This window comes from Ziziphus jujuba, chromosome 9 (assembly GCF_031755915.1).
Source record: "Ziziphus jujuba cultivar Dongzao chromosome 9, ASM3175591v1".
Classification (NCBI taxonomy): Eukaryota; Viridiplantae; Streptophyta; class Magnoliopsida; order Rosales; family Rhamnaceae; genus Ziziphus; species Ziziphus jujuba.
This window is the reverse complement of record NC_083387.1, coordinates 5,272,634-5,282,650: the sequence shown is the minus strand read 5'-3', so window position 1 is coordinate 5,282,650 and position 10,017 is coordinate 5,272,634. Positions and strand designations below refer to the sequence as shown.

Sequence of the window (10,017 nt, the reverse complement as noted above, 5' to 3'; positions counted from 1 at the left end):
CCAATATTCAATTTCTTTCTCCCCTTATTTCTTTGTTTTCCTGTTGCTCGCTTTTTCTTTGTTAGCTTTCTTGCTTTTTCAAAAAAATTATTATTAATTTTACTTTTTAAAGAAAATTATATATATATATATATTAACATTATGAATAAGGCGGATTCGAATTTGAATTGTTATATAAAAAACAAATGATTTTTACTCTTTATACGGACTTTGTTATATACATATATATATATATATATATACATACATATGTTAAATAATGGTTATGCTTGCACACCTCAATGATATAATTATTATTATAAATTAATAATGTTAACGTAAAACATGTTGAGTAATTTAAAAAATAAGAATGGGCTTCTCCTTTTTTTTTTTTTTTTTTTTTAAGGGTACCATACAACTTTCAGTATTTATACTCCTCTAGTCAACGGTTAAATAATTTAGGTAAAAAACAAAAGTCAATGGTTAAATAATTTACCTGGATCCATTATTGATATATAATAATTATCACAAACCACGACACAAATTAGATGCTCTCTTTTTTCTGGAGTAAGTTTGAAAATACAACAGGGAAATAGGATAAAGTGAAGCAATATATATATATATATATATGTATATATATATATATGTATATATATTGACATTGAAATCGGAGAAGATTCGAACAAATAATTTTAGCCATTGGACTGACTTTATAGGCACTTCGTTATACATATGTTGACTAGTGTTATACACCTCAATGATACATATAACATATATAAATATATCGAAAGCAACAAAAAAAAATAAAAAAAAATAAAACACATATATAAATATATAATTATAAGTACTATACAACCGTCAGTACTATTTGTACTCTTCTAGTAATGGCCCGTTTTCAATGGTTCAATAATAATTTTTGTGGATTCATTATTCATATATAATAATTATCACAAACCACTACACAAATTAGATGCAAGTAGGGTAAAGTGGAACACCAGGGCCGGCTGAAGGCATAGGCCACTAAGGCATATGCCTAGGGCTCCATTTTATTGAGCCCCAAAAAATATATTTTCTATATTATATATACATATATATTTATTAAATAAAATATTATTATTAATTTATTTTGGAAATATAAGAAGTTGGTTATTGTTAGGGTTCTAAATTATCTTTAATTGATCATTTATTGTTATAATTATCTATAATTATCTTTATCTTTGGAAAAGAACACTAATAAAGTTTAATTGAAATTTTTTATATTTTATTTCTATAACTAATTAGATTGTAACAATAAAAAAAAAAACACATATTAAATACTCATTTCTGTTTCTCCAAAGTTTATGAGTTTTTTCTCTTGCTAACTTCCTTTATTCTCTTCTCATTCACTCATCTTTCATAGTTGTTTAATCTTTGATACTCAACATACATAATTACAATTTTAATCCAGAAGGCCTCAAAATTAAAAGTAAGTTTGTTGGTTTTTATTTATTTTAATGAATTTACATTCATTCTCCTCATATATTATATCTATATATATATATATATATATTATTTTATATGAATTCATGATGATGTTATTTACTAATCATTCTTATTGTTCTTAGATATATATATATATATATATAACTCACGGTTTTGTTCTGTATTTTGTGTTTTTATTTTTTTTATATCTTTTATTCAACTAAATTGATTGGATTTGAATCCTTACATAGTGTTTTTAATTTAGGCCAATTATTCTCCTAGATGCTTATTTTAATTAATCTAAATAAAAATTAATATTTGTTTGTTCTTTTATCATATTCATGAAGATAACAGTGTCAGACTTTAAAGTATCATCAAATTGAAAGTACAAGGCATAAATCAGGTTTTATTGTTTCTTTAATTTTAAGCATTTTAATTTTGATAAAATATTAGGGATCTATATTTTCTATTATTTGAATATAAATATGTCTGCCAGAAAATATGAGTCTAGATATGCAAAACGTATGAAAAAAAGAAAAATAGAAGAATTTGTTCAATCTCAAAAAGAAGCACTTGATAGGTTTGTTACTAATACTAAAAATCAAAACTCAGAAAAACCAATTGAAAATTTAAATCAAAAAACAATTGAATTTTCACTAGAAGATGATACTTTATTAGGACAAAAAGAAATCTGTTAAGAACTTTCTAATAATCATAAATCTAATTCACCAAATATTAATATTAACAAAAAAGATAATAATAATTTAGAAGAAGATGAATTAGTTGATCAAGAAGATAAAAATTTTAATGATATTGATGAAACTATTGTTAAAAATATATATGATTCAGCACAATGGGAAAACATAAATACAGATTTAAAAGATTTATTAGTTGCAAAAGGTCCAATTAGAGACACTAATTTATGTTTTCCACATGATGAAAATTCTAGACACTTTTCTACTATTCATTACATTAAAAAATTACCAAATGGAGAAAAATATGATAGGAGATGGCTAGTATATTCAAAGAATTAGATAAAGTATTTTGCTTTTGTTGTAAATTATTTAGTAAAAAATCAACTACAATTCAATTAGCAAACGAAGGATGTCAAGATTGGAAAAATCTTAGTGCCAAGCTTAAAAGTCATAAAACAAGCAGTGAACATATTATAAATATGAATATTTGGTTTGATATTGAAATGAGATTACTTAAAAATAAAACCATTGATCAAAATTTACAAGAAAAGATAAATAAGGAAAAAGAGCATTGGAGGAACGTATTAGTAAGAATTATTGCTGTAGTTAAAAATCTTGCAAAAAATAATTTGGCATTTTGTGGCACAAATGAGAAGATTTATCAAGATAACAATGGAAATTTTTTAAGTTTAATTGAAATGATTGCATAATTTGATCCTATAATGCAAGAACACCTTAAAGGTATTCAAAATGGTGAAATTCATAATCATTACCTTGGCCATAACATACAAAATGAGTTAATAAATATATTAGGATTAGAAATAAAAAACATTATAATTAAAAAAAATAAAAGAAGCAAAATACTTTTCAGTTATACTTGATTGTACCCCAGATATAAGTTATCAAGAACAAATGTCTCTTATATTAAGATGTGTAGATATTTCAACAAATCCAATCAAAATAGAAGAGTATTTTTTAGAATTTTTAAAAGTGGATGATACATCAGGGAAAGGTCTTTTTAATATGCTTATTAGTGTAATAAAAAATTTTAAACTTGATATAAATGATATAAAAGGACAAGGATATGATAATGGGTCTAATATGAAAGGTAAACAACGAGGCGTACAAAAGAGATTGTTAGATATAAATTCTAGAACTTTTTATACACCATGTGGATGTCATAGTCTTAATTTAGTGCTTTGTGACATGGCTAATTCTTGACCTAGTGCTATAACATTTTTTGGTGTGACACAACGTATATACTCGTTATTTTCTTCTTCTACAAAAAGATGGAAAATTTTACAAGATCATGTTTCTAATTTAACTCTTAAACCATTGTCACAAACACGTTAAGAAAGTTATCTTGAAAGTGTTAAAGCAATAAAATATCAAGCTCCATAAATAAAAGATACTTTATATCAACTAACAGAAGCTAGTGATGATCCTAAAACAAAAAGTGAAGCGATTTCTTTAGCAATATATGGGATTGAAAATTTTGAATTTTTATTAGGTATGATTATTTGCTATGATATATTGTTTGCAATTAACACTGTTAGTAAATTTTTACAATATAAAGATATGGATATTGCCATTGCATTAGATCAGCTAAAAGGTCTTATTTCATTTTTTAATGACTATAGAGAAAATGGGTTCACATTTGCTATGATTTATGCGAAAGAGATTGCTAATGAAATGAATGTAGAACCAAAATTTCGTGAAAAATGTGTAATTAGAAGAAAAAAAGAATTTGATGATAATGAAACTAATGAGGTGAGACTTTCACCTGAAGAATCTTTTAAAATTAATTATTTCAATTATATAGTTGATCATGTCATTTCTTCACTTCAAATTAGGTTTGAACAGTTTAAGATATATGAAGATAATTTTGGTTTTTTGTAGAAAAATTAAAATTGCTTGATGATGATTTTCTAAAAGAAAAAGTTTCCATCTTGAAATTTTTTTAAAACATGACATGTTATCTGATATTGATGGTTTTGATTTATTTTCAGAACTAAAAGTTTTAAAAGAAATAATAAATTATGAATTAAAAACAGCATTTGAAATATTAAACTTTATAAAAAAATTAAATTTTTTTCCTAATGCATGGATAGCTTATAGAATGCTATTGACAATACCTGTTAGTATAGCTTTAGTATAAAGAAGTTTTTCAAAATTAAAACTAATAAAATCTTATTTATGCTAAACAATGTCTCAAGAAAGATTAAATAATTTGGCAATTTTATCAATTGAAAAAGATTTATTATCGAAACTTGAATATAAAAATTTAATTAGTAATTTTACATCTCAAAAAGCTAGAAAATTAAATTTTATATAAAAATCTACTTTTTAAAAACTAATATTTAATTTTTTTTAAAAAAAAATTATTAAGGCCCCAAATATTTTTCTCTACCTAAGGCCTCAAAATTGCTTGAGACGGCCATGTGGAACACCTAAGGGGATGGATCAGTGGTAGGAAGCCAGCTCAACCCCTCACACCTGTTTGTATGGAGTTGCCGATTTGAATCTTGGCAAGCTCCACTTGAGTTTTGATGTGGGTCCCACATGCTGCGTATTGTAGGAGAGGACGGTAGGGACAGCTATGGGGTGGTAGACTGGATGGTGTGGTAACTCCTATTCGGATTATCTAGCCCCACCTACTAATGGTTCATAATTCTCTCCTGCCTGGGCCAAGGACAATCACTAAGAGGCCCATTTTTTATTTACCAAAAAAAAAAAAAAAAAATAGGATAAAGTGGAGCTATCAAGGTAATGAGAAAATCTTCCATACACATTGTGTAGCTGGAATCTTATTTGGTACACATAGCCATTAACACAAAGACATGCATCTCATTGATGCCATATTAGAAGATTGTAAAGCCAACTCAGCAACTATGTCCTTTAACAGCGTTCCCACTGTATCTCTCTCCTCTTTTCCTTTTCCTTTCTATTTTTTGTTAAATAGTCGGAATGGCCTTTAATTTGTAGGCTAGTGTCAATAATCTTCATCTAAAAGTATAGGCAGTGCCAATTTTTTCCTCATTCATTTAAGAGGGATTCACATATTTAAATGGAAAATATTATTTGTCATTTTTAATTATTACCAACAAGATTTATATACAAAATGATAATTTAAATTTTTACTATCAAAAAGTTTATTTTTAAAATTTTATAAAAAAAAATAAAATTAAATATCCAAATTAAAATTTGTCACATAAGATGATAATTGTTATTTGTGATTACAAATAGCAAAATTCTTTTCAAAAACAACAAAAAATAACATTATCAATGTCCACCCATTCAAGAAGTCTGTCTCTTAATTTCCCTCAGTAATAAAATGCTTAAATCTCAATCTCATCAATAATTCAACCCTTATGTTACCAATTCAATGTTTAATCTCCATTAGGAACAAACAAGAAAAAAAAATTTATATATATATATATATATATTGAAAAATAAAAAACAAACAGTTGCAAGGATAGTGATAGTGAAAACATGACATAGGTCTCTTTACAAAGAAAAGTAGTCATGGATCTATTTGCAAATAAAAGTAGAGTAGCATTTGCATAGAGGCCATGGAGGAGAGGGAGAAAGATAATAGAAAAGTAGAAGTTACATTTTGAATTGAAACGGCGTTATGCATAGGTTAATATTTGTTGATTTGGCTTTTTAATCTTACATGGGATTAATGACACACATGTCTTCATGGTATTGAATATGTGTACAAATTAAGCTTCCTACATGTATACGAGAAATTCACACTATTATTAACAATAAACCAAAATAAATTAATTAGTGAATTATTGTCTGCTTATGAGTTTTTCTCCAGAAAGAAATTCACAAATTCTCTCTTATATATATTTATAACCTACCTTTTTTTTTATATTTTTATTATTATTATTTTTTTCATCTTGGATTGTGACTGCTCTTCTTATTCTCTCTTCTCTCTTTAATCTCCGCCATATATGCCTGACTTTAATTTTTAATTTGTTAATGGCGGATGGGTCCGGTCCACTTCATGTGAAAGGAACACGAACCAACAATTAAACCTGTCAAAGCAAATTCAAGCCACCAAAAAAAAAAAAAAAAAAAAAAAAAAACTGTCAAAGCAAATTCTATATATAATTAGGAGCCAGAAACCCACAATAACTCCAACTAGCTGCTTAGTAGCTATTGTTAGAGCTCCATCAAGTCTAGTTTTGTCATTCCCTACGATATAAATTATGGCAACGGTAGAAGAGAATGGTAATGCTAATCAAGGAGAAGATTACACACAAGATGGGAGTGTGGATCTCAAGGGCAAACCTGTTTTAAGATCAAAAACTGGCACATGGAAAGCTATCTCCTTCATTATCGGTATTGATATTCTACCTACCCTTTTAAAATTCGTCAAGCATATGTTAATTAGAGTGGAATTACTTAATATTGGGTTTCAACTGGAATTTGTACACTTTAACGAGATAATAAGCATATCAGAAGACTGTTCATTAATGTTTAATATTCATAAATAAGCTAGAGGTCACGGTTAATCAAGTAGAGCTAATTGACTGATTAAAGTGGACATCTCCAGAAGGTCCTTCTTTTATTGGTTAAATTTTACTTATTTGTTTTCATGCTTTTGATTGTTCTTTCTTGTTGTTTAATTGTAGGATATGAAATATTTGAGAGGATGGCATTTCATGGGATCCAGGCAAATCTAGTTTCATACTTGACAAGGAAGTTCCGTGAAGGAACCGTGACATCTGCAAACAATGTCACAAACTGGGTTGGTACAGTATGGTTGACTCCCATATTAGGTGCTTATGTTGCAGATGCTTATTTAGGCCGATACTGGACTTTTGTCTTTGGATCAGCCATATATCTCTCGGTGAATATTCCAATTCTGCTTGCACACACACACACACACACACACACACACACACATATATATATATATCAGTAATCTTTTATCAAAGAATATTTGATTTACTAAAATTGGGTCATCTACATGGCAAATATTTAATCATTGGATAAATTAATAATTGGAATATAGCAACCGTTTGTATTTGTTATGTAACAATCCCTGATTTTATAAGGTTAAAATATCATGCAAATAAGACATGATGAAGCAAATAACCAATTTATCGTAATTGATTTGTACTATATTTAAACTTTGAGAAGGTTATAAGATTAGGATTGTCTTTAATATAAAGATTAACACGAGATCTTTCTTTTTAAGTTTTTAAATTATATCAATGCCAAATATTTAAAAGTATATTTATTAATTATTGGATTTCACAAGGTTCATTTTTTTTAAATGAGATTTTAAATTGTCACTTAATTAATTAGATTATTTTTAGAATTTTAAATCATAATCAACGCCAAAAATTTAAAAGTATATTTATTAATTATCGGATTTCATAGGGTTTATTTTTTTAAAATGGAATTTTAATATGTCACTAAATTAACTTGATCACTTTTAAAATTTTAAATGATAACTTTTGATGAAATTCAATAATAACTAATAGTAAATTTTAATTTAATAAAATAATGTAGGTATTATTTAAAATTTAATATATATATATATATATAATTATAAGATGGTTTTTTTACAATAACAATATTAGAACCATATCTCCAATTTGGACAGGGAATGTGCCTGTTGACACTATCAGTTTCATTGCCAGCTTTAAAGCCACCACCATGTAGTCCAAAAGAAGAAGATTGTGCAAAAGCCTCAAATTTCCAAGTGGGTATATTCTACTGTGCATTGTACATAATTGCTTTGGGGTCGGGTGGAACCAAACCCAATATCTCAACCATGGGTGCGGATCAATTTGACGACTTTGAGCACAAGGAAAGGACTCACAAGATCTCCTTTTTTAACTGGTGGATGATTGGCGTAAGCTTTGGTCTCCTTTTCTCAAGCACACTCTTGGTTTACCTACAAGAAAATGTTGACTTTTCCCTTGGCTATGGCATTCCAACATTAGCACTGACAATTTCAGTGTTGGTGTTTCTAATCGGAACCCCATTATATAGGCACAAAGAGGTTTCTGGGAGTCCATTTACTAAGATGGCACAGGTACTTGTGGCTGCTACTAAGAAAGGCAGAGTGCCTATTCCAAATGACCCAAAAGAACTCTATGAATTGAGCTCGGAAGAGTATTCCAATAATCGGAAACTTAGAATTGACCACACCTCTTCATTAAGGTATATACAATTGGCACCAAAAATACACCTAAATTTTTGGAAGCTAGTATCTCTCACTAGTATTGAATTTCTTGCAGATTCCTAGACAAAGCTGCTGTAAAAAGTGGGCCGAACACACCCTGGAATCTATGTCCTGTGACACAAGTGGAAGAAACCAAGCAAATGATCAAAATGATTCCCATACTGCTAGCAACATTGATACCAAACGCCTCATTAGCCCAGGTGAACACCCTTTTCATCAAACAAGGAAGCACAATGAACAGAATCATAGGTCCTCATTTTGATGTCCCTCCAGCAAGTCTCACAACATTTATAACAATCTCCATGTTCCTAGGCCTTCTAGTCTACGACTGCTGCTTCGTCCCGACCATTCGACGATACACCAGAAACCCAAGAGGAATCACATTGATGCAAAGAATAGGAGTTGGTTTTGTGATGCATATTTTGGTCATGGTTGCAGCTTGCTTGGCTGAGAGAAAAAGGCTTAGCGTTGCAAGAGGAAATGCAATTTTCAGCAACAACCAAACTGTTCCTCTTACTATCTTCTTTCTGCTACCTCAGTTTATTCTAATGGGTATTGCCGAAGCTTTTATGGAAGTGGCTTTATTGGAGTTTTTCTATGACCAAGCACCAGAAGCAATGAAAAGCATTGGCACATCATATTACACTAGCAGCAAAGGAGTAGGGAACTTCTTAAGTAGTTTTCTTTTAACTACAGTTTCTGATATCACCAAAAAGCATGGTCATAGAGGGTGGATTTTGGACAGTCTGAATGTTTCACACGTAGATTACTTCTATGCCTTCTTGGTGGTTTTATCCATTCTCAACTTCATGTTTTTTATTCTAGTTTCGAAGCTCTTTGTCTATAATGCTGAATTTGAAAAAAACCGAAATGAACTTCGCCCTGGAAACTCTGCCAAATAAAGCTTCATCCCAAGATAATGAAGAGTAATGACTCCAAAACCGATCTAGAGCTAGTTAATTAACAGATAAAACCTTGTTTTATATATATATATATGTGTGTGTGTGTGTGTGCTAGTTAATTAACAGATAAAACCTTGTTTTATATATATATATATATGTGTGTGTGTGTGTGTGTGTGTCTCTGTGTGTGTGTGTGTGTGTGTGTGTGTGTGTGTGTGTGTGTGTGTGTGTGTATTGTATCCTTTTCTTGGCGCTGGATTAAATATATATGCTTAGTTCAAAGACTTCCAGCTTAATCATAAACTTTGGTGGTAGAATCTATTTTGGAATTTGAAATGAATATGGTATTTGATGTTTGTGGAAATTAATTTTGATAGCACCATTTAATTTAAAGGCCTTTGAATCAAAATTCAAATACGTTTTATGAATTTTCATTCGGAGTTCTCTGAAGAAAGTTATACTCAATTGTTAATCTATCCTGTGCTACCTAACTTTTAAAAATTATATATGCTTTCTGATTTTTTATTTACAATGTTCTAGCTGCATTTCAATGAATCTTGTATTATTGTTTGCGAAGTCAGTTTAATTTTGCTTATGTTTGAAGGTTTGTTCCAAGTTTGACTATAGTTTGGTTGTTTTATATATATATATATATATATTGGGATATATGATTGTTTTAATCAAAACTATTTTTTTGATAAAACATTAACTTTTTATCGTTTCGTTGTCTGATATATATATAGATACAATATTATATATAGTTATGATA

At 28.7% G+C, this 10,017-nt stretch overlaps 1 pseudogene; it reads left to right on the top strand.

The window, feature by feature from the left end:
- Positions 1–6,319: 6,319 nt before the first annotated feature.
- On the top strand, positions 6,320–9,353 carry LOC107425794 (protein NRT1/ PTR FAMILY 5.2-like; annotated as a pseudogene).
- The last annotated feature ends 664 nt before the right edge of the window (positions 9,354–10,017 follow it).